The sequence below is a fragment of the Globicephala melas genome, chromosome 20 (assembly GCF_963455315.2).
Source record: "Globicephala melas chromosome 20, mGloMel1.2, whole genome shotgun sequence".
NCBI classification, from domain to species: domain Eukaryota; kingdom Metazoa; phylum Chordata; class Mammalia; order Artiodactyla; family Delphinidae; genus Globicephala; species Globicephala melas.
In genome coordinates, this window is record NC_083333.1 from 19,739,952 (window position 1) to 19,753,644 (window position 13,693).

Consider the following 13,693-nt stretch of genomic DNA (forward strand, 5'->3'; position numbering starts at 1 on the left):
CGCGGGGGAGGGGAGGAGGCGGAGGGGGCAGGGAAGGAGGCGGCGGGGGAGGAGCGGGAGCTGGTGAAGCGAGCGGGAGGAGGGGGCGCCGGGGAGACGCTCCCGCGGCTCTCACCGCAGGGGCTCGGGGTCAACGGCTAGGAGGCTCCGAGGCGATTAGAGACCGGGCGGGGGGTGGGGGTGGGGGGGTAAGTGTCTTCGTGCGCGCGCGCGCGCGCACGAAGACATGGAAGGGGAGGGAGAGAGGGAGGGAACGCTTTAATATTTTCCCAGTGACTTACGAGCCCGTGGATGAGCTCCTGGCTGCGCGCTTGGGCCCGTGTGTGTATCAGTGTGGCTGTGTATTTCTGGTCTGTCTTCCGTGTGAATATCACGGGGCTTGGGGGCCTGCGGCGAGCTTGCGAATGTGCTTCTGGGTCTCGGGGGCACGGAGTGATGCGGTGCCTGCGTGGGGTTGTTTGTGTGCGATTGTTTATCGACGGTTGCGGGACTGCGCCTGTGTGGGCCGTGTCTGCGTGAGGTTGTGTGTTTATGGGCTTGTGTCTGCGTGGGCTCGAGTGTGTCTCAGGGGTGTCGTGTCTCCGTGGGGGCTTGTTTGCGTGGGGCTGCGGTTGTAGGGACCGTGCACGGCTGGGGTGCGCCCGCAGGCGGCCTTGTGTGGGGCTGGCGGGGCAGTGTTCTGCGTGCAGGGCCGAGGCCTGGCTTGTGAGGGGGTGGGGGGGGTCCGCGTGGCGTCGGGGACCGCACCGCCGCAGAAGAGGCGCTTGAGGCACGAACAGGCCGCGCTGGGGTCGGGGCGAAGCGAGACGAGTGGTGGCGGAAAAGAGAAGGCGGAGACCCGGGGGCCCGCATCCCGCCCCCACCCCACACCCCCGTCCGCACCAGAGACGCAGCTTGGAGATCCTGGCCCTGGCCAGCCCCGCGGTCCTAGAGGCACCGGGTTTGGAGGACCCTACCGGCCCGGGAAGACGCCTACGGGCTGGGGGTTAGCGGGGACCCAAGCCGGGAGCAGCCCAGAAGCGCGCGGCGAGGGCTGCCCGCAGAGGCGGGTCGCGGTCCGGAGACGGCGGAGGACCAGGCCCAGACAAAGAAGAGCGGGGCCGGGGCCTCGAGGCGGGACCGTACCTCCGGTTCCCCCGCGGCCGAGGGGCGGCCCCTCCTCGCTCCAGTCCCGGGGCCGCCGCCGCAGCGGCCCCAGAGCCCCAGGGACGCGGAACTACGCGCCCCGGGCGGGGCCAAGGTGGGGGGCGGGGGTGAGCGTAGCAGGCGGGCGCCGCGCCCCGGGGCCGTGATTGAGCGCTCGGCAGCCCGCCCCTCGCCCGGCAGCGCACCGCCCACGCAGCCATTCATTCATTCATCCATCCTCTTTCCATCCACCCACCTTCTATCCATACACGTGTCCGGCCTATCGTCCGTCCGCCCGATTATCGCGCCAGGGATCACCCTGACGCGTCAGAGCTGGCTCTCTCCACTTTCTCCTGCTCGCCAATCTGTCCGTGCCATTCTCCTCGGCCGCCACCTTGCCTGGCAGGAGGGAGGAGTGCACCCCACGCCCTGTCACACTCGGGCTTTGCTTTTCAGTGATTCAGGGGACCCCTGTCCCCGCCTACTAACCCCCCCCACTAACGGATTCATACATCCTACACCCACCCCTGCCTTCTCCCCGCCCTCCCCGAGACCTGGTGAGGGCAGTAGCCAGCAGCTCATCACACCACTGCTGGAGGGCCTCCTCAGCGCCGCCTTCTCTGGGCTGGGGATGGGGGCACTCGAGGGGGGGCTTATGAAGGATTGCTCTGCCCCCAGGTCCTGGTGGCACAGGGGCCATGTGGACCCCAGTGACCACAACAGTCACTCCCAAACCTGCCATTTGTAGGGTGTCAACTGGGGATGAAAAAACCAGGTTCCTGGGCTCTACCCCAGACCTCATCAACCCAAGTGCCCAAAGCCTCTTCATAGGCTGTTCCCTCTGCCTGGGAATCAGCATCTCACAGCCAGGCTTGGGAACCACTGGCCTGGAACATCTTACAGCCTGCCCAGTCCTGAGTGCAGCCGCCCGGCGCAAAGAGCAGCCCTTTTTGCTCCCAGAAATGGACCCTCTAGGCTGACCCCAGACTCACCTGGGAAGGACGCACCGAAAAAAGAGATGCCGACTGCAGGCACCTGATCCCACCAGCTGGCCCTGAGCACCTCTCCCTGCTCTGGGCTCTAGCCCCACCCCCCCACCTCTAACATGCAGACTGCTTAAGCTCCATCTTCAATTATCTGGCCTGGGAACCAGGCTCACTCAGTCCTGAGGCCGCTCAGCGAGCCAGGAGAGGCCCACTGTGTGCACCATGAGACAAAAGAGTCCCAATCCCTGCTGGGACCCCCGCCCCAGCCTTAGTGCCACCTGACCCACAGCCTCAGACTGTCCCTGTCACATTCTGACGCAGCCACCTCCTCCAGCCACCCACGGGCTACGCGGCAGGTGGGAGAATGGGGTTGGTAGTGGATGCCCCCTTCCCCTGGGGGGCAGGCACAGGGTCCCTCCCCTTCCTGGTTTCAGAGTGATCAGAAGAAAAAGTCCTCACAGTGGCTGAAGCTCCCACGCAACCAGCGCCCCCTGCCCCTCACCACTGTCTCCCTGCGGTTCCTTGAATTCACCAGGCACGTTCTCACCTCAGGGCCTTTGCACTTGCTGGTCCTTCCGCCTGGAATGCTCCTCCCCACCTTCTACTGTACCACACAGTTCACTGACATATGTATTTTGTAGGAATTTTTGTCTGTCTGCTCGCTGGTGTATCCTCCGTGCCTGGAATGGTGCTTGGCACACATTCAATAAGTATTTGGTGACTGAGCCTGACCCAGCCCAGGGCTTTCTCTTTGAACACAGGGCCCCTCTGGAGAACAATGGGAGGGGAGAGAAAACAGCGGGGCAAGGACAGATGGTATGACTCATCCAAGGTCACTCTAGGGCCCTTCATGGATTCTGGATTCCCAGCACGAGTCCTGAGAGTCTGGAGGAATGAGATGGTGAACCATGGCTCATCCCAAAGGAGGACAAGGGCGCGTGGCTGAGGGTCCAGATTCACACTCGCCAAAAAGGACAGAGACCCCCTACCTGGCCAGGGTCCTCCCACCAGTGTTGTCATGGAAGGTGGTGAGGACAGCCCCTCATGGAAGGGATCTGCCAATCTCTGAGAGAAGCCAGGCTCAGAGCCATCAGAGGACTCGTCAAGGACACACAGCAGGACAAGCTGATCCCCACCTGACTTAAGTCTCCAGAGCGCGCACTCAGTGTGCACTTAGCAAAGGAATGAATGAAGTGACAGTGCCAAGATTCAGACTTAGGTCTGCACAGCCCCCTCGCCTGTCCCATCAGACCCTACTAGCAGGATTCACGGGACTGTGGCAGCCGTGCCCAGCACACGGCGGGTCTTCTGTCCACGCTGAGGGGAGGCTGCAGGCTGGCTAGCTCCCTGCTCCGGCCAGGGTTCTAAGTCCACGGCTCACCACGTGAGTCCTGCTCCAGGCTCGGCGGGGACAGAGGATGCCCTCGCGTGGCTGGCAGGAGAGTCCCGTGGGCCAGGGTGGGGTGTTCACGGTCTCAAAGGGCCGCTGCTTCCTGGGGAGGCGTGGCTGTCAGAGAGCCAGGGCTTGGACTGGCGGCCCTTCACTCTCCCAGCACTGTCTGCAAAGCCGCCTTCCTGCAAAGCCTGTGTCCAAATGCTGTCCAGGGTGAAATAATAAACAGGGACCCCAGGCAGGCAATGCGGTCAGCAGGGCTGCCAGATGTTGGGCTCACTGACAGGCCATCAGGGAAGGGGTGAGCCAGGCACCATCCTGGTGGGCATGAGAGGCAGAGAAAAGGGACGTGCGCTCCAGACACCAGGCCAGGCGGGTGCTACCGAGACCCAGAAGTCTCGTTCCAGCTCAGCCCTGCTCTGGTGACCCCCAGGCCTCCTGGCCTCAGGGCGGCTGCAGCTCGCCGAGGAGAGGATGCAGCACCAGGTATCTGGCCTGCAGGGGCGCAGGCGTGGGGTCAGAGGTGCACCAGCAGTTTCAAGTTTCCATCTTTCCCTCATCTCGGCCACCCTCCCCATTTCGGAGACAGGGTCCCTGAGGTCCAGATGGCTGACTGGCCCACCATCACCCAACTGCTTGGCCCATATTTACTGAGCACCTACTATGTTCCAGGACTGTTCTGCACGTGAGGATTCAGAGCAAGGAACAAGACAAAGCTCCCCTTCGTCCTCATCAGGACACTGTCAAGAAACTGCATGAGTGAGCGAGTTCCGTGGTCTGTGACATTTAGGGGAGGTGTGCTGTGACAAATAAATGAAGCTGGGGAGTGGGCTGGGAGCCCGGGGCGGGGATGCTGTCTTCCTGTCACTGGCCAGGGAACCGGCACTTGAAACAGGTGAGAACAGACCTGAAACATGAAGGCGGTGAGGCAGGCAGCTACCGGGGGCAGAGCTGTGCAGACAGAGGGGACGGCGAGGGCGGAGGAGGCCCAGAGGCCGGAGTGGAGGTGCGATGGGGCACGTGGGAGGGAACAGGGACAGAGAAGGGACAGGAGCCACCCACAGGCCCTTGTGCACGTCTGTGAGGCCTGCAGCTCTCGCGGGGCACGAGATGAGGTGTCCCTGCAGCGCTCTGAGCCAAGGAGGCCAGGGACCTCCACGGGTCCTCACAGGGGTGAGGCCAGGGCAGGAACAGGGAGCCCAGGGAGGTGGCCTGGCCAGTACGGGGACCAGGGAGAGCCGAGAGGGCGTCCAGTTCTGGGTTTGTTTTGGAGGCGGGGCTGACGGGATTAGCCGCTGCGGGCAGCCAGGTGGGCACGTGGGGCGGGCTACCCCAGCGGGAGGGCAGTCCTCCTGCGCCTGTCACAGGTCTGTGACCATCACGTCCACTCTGTCAGCTCAGATGCCTCCACTGTTAGCAGATGTGCCAGGAGCCGTGCCCGCCTGGGTCAGCTCTGGTGACCTGACAAGTTGAGTCCACTCCGAGCCTCAGTTTCCCCTTTTTACACACTTGTGGGTCCAGGTCAGCAGCCGAGGCCCACGTACCTCCCTCCCTGCGGCTCCTGTCCACCTCACAGACCAGCAGGCAGGCCTGCCCCACGGATCGCTCCTTGGCCCAACGTTTCTGGAGTGCCCACCAGGTGCCAGGTGTTGTCAGGGAGCCGGGGAGACAGCAGAGGACAAGGCAGACCCGCACCCTGCCCTCACGGGCCAACGTGGACAGCAAACAGCTCCCGCCCACCTCCTTTTTCTCCCCAAACCCTCTCACGCCCAGCACTTCCTGAGAGCTGGGCCACAATGTGGACTCAGGGCAAAGAACCTGATGTTTTTGCTGGGGGCAGGGGCGGGGAATCAGGAGTATAAATGCCCAAGTTCCCTTAAGTTTGGGGCACATTTTCAGTTTGTTCATCTCCCCCGCATCCCAGGGGCCAGCAGGAGAGGTTGCAGGAAGGTGTGGGGTCTCCTCGTTTAGGAGCAGGGCTGCGTGGCACCCACCTCTCCTGCCCGGGGCTGGCCTGTGGCCCTGGGGCTGGCTGCACTGGGGTCCACTCACAGTGCCTGCTGAACGTCAGGCCAAGACCAGTCCTTCTTCCCTGTGCCTTTGGTCTGTAAGACCTTTGATCTCTGCCATCTGTCTGTCCATCCTTCCTTTCTAGACTGGTGGGAGGCCACCAGATGAGGTCATATAACTCATACTCAGATAGGGCACACCCACCTTCTAGGGGACCCTCTTCCCTGGGTGTGGGACCTGGCCTGGAGGTCCCAAACTTTCTCTCTCTCACACACTCACCCTGCCAGTAGCCTCTGCAGCCTCCCTCTGCTGGGGGATCCAGGCCAGTGCAGCCCCATCACCCTGCCCCCGCCATCACCTCCCTCTCAGCGTCCCAGCGCACCTGAAGATGCTGGATTCTGTCCCTGAGCTTGGAGACTGCAAGGCCCCGGATTCGGAGAGCGGATCAGTGGGGGGAAAAGAAGAGGGAAGGAAGACAGATGGACAGACGGGAAGTGCAGATGAAGGCCAGGGGGGAAGAAAGGAGGTGAGAGATGGGAGCAGAACGGAGGAAAGAAGGGAGCCTGGAGGAGAGGGTGGGCAGGGGTCTCCCGGTGCCTCTCCCGCTCTGCGTTCTCTGGAAAGCTCCTGGGACCAGAGGGCACACCTCGGTTCCTGGCTATGACCAAGGCCACCCACTCCCAGCACTTCTGGCCTGGCTGCGATCCTGACTTGGCCCTGGGAGCAGCTCCTGGCAGCCACATGCCTGCTTGGTGCCCAGCAGGGCCCACCAAGGGGCTGGGGGCCACAGTGGGGCTGAGGCCTAACCAGTCCACTGCACCAATGCGGATGAACCCCTGGCCCCAGCCACAGACTGACCCTTGATCCCAGTCAGTGCGCCAGCATCCTGACCCGACCCCAGCCACAGACAGACCCCCGCCCTCTGCCGGGGCTGGACTTCTGACCCCAGCCATAGTCTCTAGCCACAGGCTGACCTCTGACCCCGGCCCCAGCCTCAACCCTGATGCTGGCAGAGGCCTACTGTGGTGACCATCCTGTGGACATGTTCCTCTGGGGACCACGTAGGAAGAAGGGAGAAGGCCCAGTTCAGGGCCACTCATCCCCCAGGGAAGAAGCACCAGCAAGCCCGCAGTGGCCACAGAGGCCTCAGGCCTGCGGTGACTGGGGAGGCTGGACGCACACACGCAGCCAGGCCCCAGGGCACAGCACACAGACGTGTGCACACGCAGACTGTCTGTGCCCCCTGCCCCCGGCCCCTTCTCGCTGGGCCACACAGCCCCTCCGGCCCAGGCCCAGGGGCTCCCCAGGCATCAGACAATGGGAGCGACAACAGACAGCCCTCCACTTCCTCACGGCCCCTCCGTGGGCCCCGTGGCTTCCTCTGCCCGCCTAGGAGGGAGCCCAGCAAGAGGGCGAGCGTTGCTCCCTTCCCCAAACTCCCCCCACTTCACACAGCAGATCAAGGCGGTCAGGACGTGCACACACACACTCCCCTGATTAGACACACACGTACTCATATGCAGGCGAGGAGATGCACACAGGGCGTGTATGCACGTGCAAGGGGCACAGGGTGAGGACACGCAGAGACTCCTCTGTGACAGCGCCACACACACACACACACACCTGCCTCCCCGACCCCAGCGCTCGTGGTGCCCCTACCTCTGGTGGCTCACGTGACCCCTCCAGCCCCTTCCCAGCTCCGCTCAGAGCTCCTGGGGCCTCTGCCCTCCCTCGACTTGGTGGCTCCAGGGATGCGGCCCCCAGGGACTCTCCTGGCCCACAGCCCCCGGCACCTGAGGACCCGAGTCCTCCTGACCTTGTCTCGCCTGGCCCCAGGCTGCTTGTGGTGCGCTCTTCCTAAGGGGACCCAGTCCCCTGACCCAGCTGGCAGGATGAGGGAGGCCCGGGCCCAGTTTCTCCAGGGGCAGGTGAATCCCGAGGACATTCACATCGAAAGCCTGAATTCAGGGCCTCCTGGATCTGCAGAGAATGTCCTCTGGAAGGATGGAGAAGAAACTGCTGGAGGGTGTGGGCGGGGGCCGTTTGGGGAGCTGCGTGAGTGTGAGTGTGCGAGGATGGGGGAGGGGGAGGGGAGGGGAAATCACGGTTCTCGTGCCCCGCCTCCTAGTCTGGCTCCATCCCAAATTCCCCGGTGGAAACCAGGTGATGGGTGGGGGCAGGGGTGGCGGGTGGAGATGGCGTCAACTCCACCAAGCGCTCCCCGGGGAACCGTCCCAGCAGCCTTGGAGGTAGGAGTCTTCAACCCACCTTAGAGACGCGAAAACGGGCTGGGGGAGCAGAGGAGCAAGGTTCAGGCCTGGGTGATTTCAGGTCCAGCCCAAACCGCTGCGCCGTCCCCAGAGCTTCTCGAGGGGCCACTCTTATGCACCTGTTACGCCCAGGCCCCGGCCCAGCGCAGCCCACCCGGCACACGTGTGGAAGAAAGGGTCCAACCCTGGCTTCAGACGCCCTGCTGGGCTCTCCAGGAGAGTTAGTGGGAGCTGAGGTCACCACACTCCCAGACACCCTGAACCAGGAAAGGCAGGCCCCCACCTGCCCCCAGAGCAAGTCCAGCTCTGCCATATCCCGGCTGTGTGTCCCTGGGCAGCGCCACACCCTCTCTGGGCCCGGTTTCCACAGCTGAGAAGAGGGATAATGCGTCTGCTCCGGCTTGTGCGTGACAGTGGTGGGGGATGGGAGTGGGGCGGACACGGGCTGGACAGCAGGCTTCCAGGCTGTAATAGGTCTCTCCCAAAGTTAGCAAGAAGCTCACAGTGTGCGACCAGGAGACTCCTCCCAAACCTAGGACCAAAACCGACGTGAGGACCCTTCACTGGACAAGCTGACAGGGCCGAGAGCCAAGTCCAACCAGCCACAACTAGCAGCGTTTCCAGCTGCTCCCCTGTGCTTTGGGCGGAGAGGCCGACTGCTGGTCAGCTTCCTGCACGGTCCACACGCTCCCGGGACCTGAGGCAACAGAACTCACTCAGCGGCTCCCCATCGCATTTCTCAGCCTCAGTTTTTTCACCTTTAATAGGGGGTGTTGATGAATGGAAATTAGCACGTGGAAGTCACTGCGCGATCTGCCTGCTGTATCTCTGAGGAGGGTTATTCCCTTCTGGTCTACGGAGAGAGCTGAGTTTTCAGCCTCTGGGATGAGTATCAAATTCCAGTTCCATGGCGATGGTCTGAATGTTGCATGTGGTCACCCTACTCAGCCGTGCTCCTGGGGCAGAGGCCCAGACCCGCTTCGTCCCAGAACCGCACGGCCACCGACACCGCCCTGGGCTGCTAATCCCCAGATCCCTCCACAGCCTCCCAGCAGCCAGGCGCAGGGCAAGGAGGCGCCGGGAGCCCCGCGCCGCGCACCCAGAAACCAGGGCCCAGAGAGGGAGGTGAGGAGAAGGAGAAGCAACAGAGAGACAGCTTTCGCCTCCATATAAGGAAGAACTTGCTCACAGGCAAGAGCTGCCCAGGAATGGAATGAGCCTGCCGCCCGGGGAGGTGGTGAGCGGCCTGTGGCTGACGGCGAGCAAGCAGACGAGGGGGTCTCCGGGCGGGGGCCCCGCGTAGGCGGCTCGCACGCAGGCCAGGGGAGGGCCGCGGGGACCTCTGGTCCTGTAACTTGCCCGAGGCCACGTGAGCAGGCACGGAATTCCAGAAGGTCAGAGCTGGGGGCCAGAGCTGCCACGTGAAAGCCCGCAGACCCACCGACGGCATCGGAAACGGGCTGGAGGAAGGGGCCCAGCCCTCCGATCGATTCCCTACCTGCCCCCCCCACCCCCCACATCACGAGGCACTTAACTTTTAGAGGGAAATGCCTACTTTTGATTTTAGAAGTTGGAAAGTATACAAAAGTAGAGAGGAAAAAAAGCCAAGGTTCCCCTCGCCCTGGGACAGTTACCACTAATACTTCCTTCCAATCTTCTCTACACACATCAGTTTTGGTTAGAAATCCTCGTGTGCTCTAAAGTTTAAATAATTAAGATACAATTCACATACTATAAAAATCACCCTTTTAAATCAGTTTTTGGTGTATGCACAGAGTTGTGTAACCATCACCACTATTTATTTCCAGAACATTTTCATCAGAAAGAAACCTGTACCCATGAGCAGTCACCCCAGTCTCCCCCACACCACAGCCCCTGTCAGCCGCTCATCTGCTCTCCGTCTTTAGGGGCCAGGGCAGCACCTCTTCCCGGCCTCCCTGTGCCCACCCCGGCCCCCTTCAGCACTCTGGCAGCCGAGGGAGCCTGCTGAAACTCAGGTCAGATCATAACCTGCCCACCCGCCCTCAGAACCCTCCGTGGCGGCTCCCACCTCACCCGAGCTACAACCTCACTTACACCTCGGCCCACAGTCCCGTGCAATTGGACCTCTGCTGCCTCACCTCCTCCCACCCTCCCCTTCGCTCCCTCTGCTCTAGGCACGCTGGCCTCCATCAAGCATGGTCCTGCCCCAGGGCCTTTGCACCAGCTGTTCCTCTCACCTGGAACACGCTTCTGCTAGGCTCAACTTTCCCCACCACTCCCTGTAATTCTGCTTTCTTCTTCAGGACACATCACCTGACATTCTTTCTGTCCCATCTTCTCCACTAAAATGGCAGCTCGCACCTAGCACTGAGTTGCAGTTCAGTGAATATTTGGGTTGTTTCCAATAGAACAAGCAATGTAAAGGAGCACATGCAAAACCCATGCGCCTACAGAGCCGTTGTAACCGGCCGCCCCTCTGCCTGTGGGCATGCGAGGTGCAAGCCACACGGCGCCTCTCCAGACCTTGCCGGGGGAGTTCTGAAAACTCGGATCTGGTCATCCATGCCGCACAGCCGCACGACGACGTCAGCAGGCGGTGAGGCTCCCACAAAGGCCCAGCCGACCCCGCCCAATCCCAGCTACAGCCCGGCCCCTCCCCAGGCACCGGAGCTCCCACCACCCTAGCAGCTGCTGCAGCCGGTGCCTGCTCTCGCCGTGGTCCCACACCTGCTAAGGGACCCCGCCTCACTTGCCCCCTCGGGTGTCCCCCACCTCCCCCTCTGACTGAGCTAGGGGGCACCCTCTCCCTCCCAGCCTCCCCTGGCCCTGGCTGCGCCCAGCATACAGTAGGGCACATAGGAGGCAGGAAGCTGCGTTAAGGGGCTGAGTGAACGGCCCCCGCCCTGAGGGATCTACTGGAACGTGCACGCACCTAGAAAAGTCCGGCTGGGGTCACGCTCAGTGCCCACACTTGCCAACCACCTACTGTGCGCTGGCAGGAGACAGCGATGGAAAACCCAGGACAGCCCTGGAGGGTGGGGGTGGGGGTAGGGGGTCAGGTACAGAGAAGAGGTGGGAGAGCTGGAGCCCAGATGCGCCGCTGCAGTAGGGCCCGCACATGTGTGTGTGCGCGTTCACGCTGACGACAGCAGGCTCCACGGTGGGCAGAGCCTGGAGTTCTCCCAGGGCCTCGGTCTCCCCCCCTGCATGCAGGGCTCCCTGGATTGCCAGGCTCCCTGGCCCCACGGCTCAGTCCCGCCTCCCCGGAGAGGTTTTCCGGGTACTGCGGCCCTGCCTTCTCATCCATCAGGATTTTGCTGCATTCCTGTGAGTCATTCTCCAAACAAACCCGTTTGAGGAAGAGAAGGGAGCAGGGGAGGGTAACAGGAGAGGCTCCATGTGAACCCAGCTCTGCCTCCCACCCACTCCCCCTCCACATCCCCTCCGATGCACATGTGGGGCCCCCAGGAGAGCTCTGGAGTAAGTCTGGTCAGCTGTGCCGTGGAGTTGCTGTGTGACCTTGGGCAAGGCCCTTGCCCTCTCTGGGCCTCTGGAGAAGATAGCCCTGAAGGTCCCCAGCTATAGGATGCACGGGCTTCCTCGGGGGCTGTCTGTCACAAAGGAGGCAGGGTGTGAGGGAGGTGTGCCCAGGGTCCCCGATGAGGCTCTTTCCACTTCCTTTTCTGTCTCCCCACCTCTACAGTGAGGAGGGCAAAGCCTCAGTAGACAGGGGGGCCGAGGAGCTGGCAGAGCAGCTTGTGCCAGTCACAGGGCTCAGGCCTGCCTCGCCCGCCCGCCGCGGGACCAGCGGGGCCTCCAGCGGAAGGCCCATCCCCTGCACCAAGGGCGCTGGGCAGGCCTCCCTCGCGGCGCCAGGAGAGAGGGGGGGGTCTCTGGGCAGAGCCCAGCTCTGGGGTGGGGGATGGGACACCGCCTAAGCCAAGAGGAAAAGTCCCCACAGCAGCAGCGGGAAGTGAGTCTCTGGCTGCGTCTGCGTGCGTCATTCCATGTGCGCGCACGCGTGTGCGTGTCAGTAGAGCGACTCCCCCCGGAGTCAGTGGCTGTTTCTCAGTGAGAAGCTGAGTCGCCCTCACTGCGGCCACCAGTTCTGACCGGAGCACGTGCAGGAGCCCGACGCCCTCGTCCGCATGTCCATCTGTGCCTCGGGGTCCGGCTGGTCCGAGGCCAGCTGGCACACCTGTGTGTGTGTGTGTGTGTGTGTGAGACGCAGGCTGTGCGGGCCGTGGAAGGGCTGGGAGCACCCACGAGCGTGCCCACAGCGTGGAGGCTGGCGTCCAGGGTGAGCACCCAGCTGGAGGACCTCCTCCCGAGGCACGACTCCAGGGACTGCCCCTCGAGGCTCCTGCTCTCCGGCTCCAGAACAAGCAGCTTCCAACCCCGGCAGCTGCACCCACGCATGCGCCCCGGCCCGGGGCTCATATCTGGGGGCCCCCTGACACTCAGAGGAATGCTGCCGGCCACGTGCCTGGGCACCGAGCACGGACTCTGGACCCGGTATTAGGGTGCAAGGAGCCCGGGCAGGGGCCCGCCCACCTTCCCAAGGCCCAGCAGGTCCTGGGTCAGGCCTCGAGGCCACATCCTGGCCCAGAGGAGGGAGGTCAGCGGCCTGCAAGGGCACGGGGGGCAGGGAGCAGACCCAGGGCTGTGCGGGACAGAGACCCTGGGGGGCAGCCAGGGGTGCTCAGCCACTGCTCCCAGCTGGGACAAGGGAGGGTCAGCTTATAGGCACAATGGAACAGGGGTAACGAGAGCCGGAAGCCAGGAGACCAGCAGGGCCCCCGGAGGCCGGGGTGATGAGGGGGAAGTGGAGGCTATGGGCGGAGAAGGGGGGTTTCTGAGCGTGTGGGAGAGACCAAATGGGGGGCACCGAGACGAACAGCCACACAGGACAAGACGGGGGCTCCCAGCTCTGCCCCGACCCAGGCTGGGACGTGGACCGTCCTCCTCACAGGTGGAGGCCAGGGGCTGGCACTGCAGCGGTTCCCGGGCTGCTGCCCGACCACGCAGGAGACCCCCGGGTTGCAGCCCTGCTCCCACTGTAAGTTGCTTCTCCCTGGGCCTCAGTCTCCCCGCCTGTAAAAGGGGCACCCTGGCCCACCCTGCCCCTGAGTGCGCTCCCCTCTGTGCCTGGAGCTGGGGGCGGGGCACGGGACTCACCCCCCAGCTCCCCGCAGTGGCCGAGCTGGGATGCTGTGGGCGCTTCCACCCGGGCTAGAGGATTTCAGCACGTACAGGAGAGGCTTGGGTCAGTGTGCTGGTGCCCAGCCCAGGACAGGGACCTGGTCTCCAGACTCTGCACCATTGCTCTGTGTCCCTCACCTTGTCTGGAACCCCTCGGTTACAATAAGGAGAGTGTGGGTGGAGACGGCCACCGCTGAAGGATGGGGGCTCGGGGACACGGGGACACAGAGTCTCCCTGGGTCTCAAGCGTGACAGACGATGCACTGTCTGGGGACGTCACAGCAGGCGTGCAAGATGCAGGAGGTCGTGACCCACCGAGGCCGATCCCGCCCAGGAGCGCCGAGACCTCAGGATTCCACCTGGTCCCCCAGCCTCACCCGGGAGGGAGAGCAGCCAGAGGGGCGGGCGGGAGGACGTGGGAGCCAAGCCCTCGATCCGGGCCGCGGGCACACACATCCACCAAGGGGTCTCCCCCTGGAGGGCAGCCCCCACTCCTGCTGCTTCCTCCGGGTCACATACACTGGGAGAGGGCCCGGGCCTGCAGGCTGAGCGATCCTGGAGGGCAAAGGGGGCAGAGAGTGGGGTGCAGGGAAGCTGGAGGGGGAGGGGGACGAGGGTGGCGGGGTACCCACTCCTCTATTTCTGGGAGATGGGGTGGGCAGTAGCCTCTGAGGCCCATGAGGTTGCAGGGCCTGAGGACTCCGGGAAGCTTCTCCTGCTCTCTG

At 63.5% G+C, this 13,693-nt stretch overlaps 1 protein-coding gene across 6 annotated transcripts in view; it reads right to left on the minus strand.

The window, feature by feature from the left end:
* Positions 1-13,693, minus strand: part of RAI1 (retinoic acid induced 1) — a 105,068-nt gene that overhangs the window by 70,607 nt on the left and 20,768 nt on the right. The window contains exon 1 of one of the 6 annotated variants that reach the window (XM_030861170.2): positions 1,382-1,529. The exons of 4 other annotated variants lie outside the window; for them this stretch is intronic. The gene's annotated coding sequence lies outside the window, so the exon portion shown is untranslated. Of the gene's footprint in view, positions 1-281; positions 393-1,381; positions 1,530-13,693 lie in introns of those variants that run through there. One more of the 6 variants, XM_060291006.1, reaches the window with a different exon arrangement.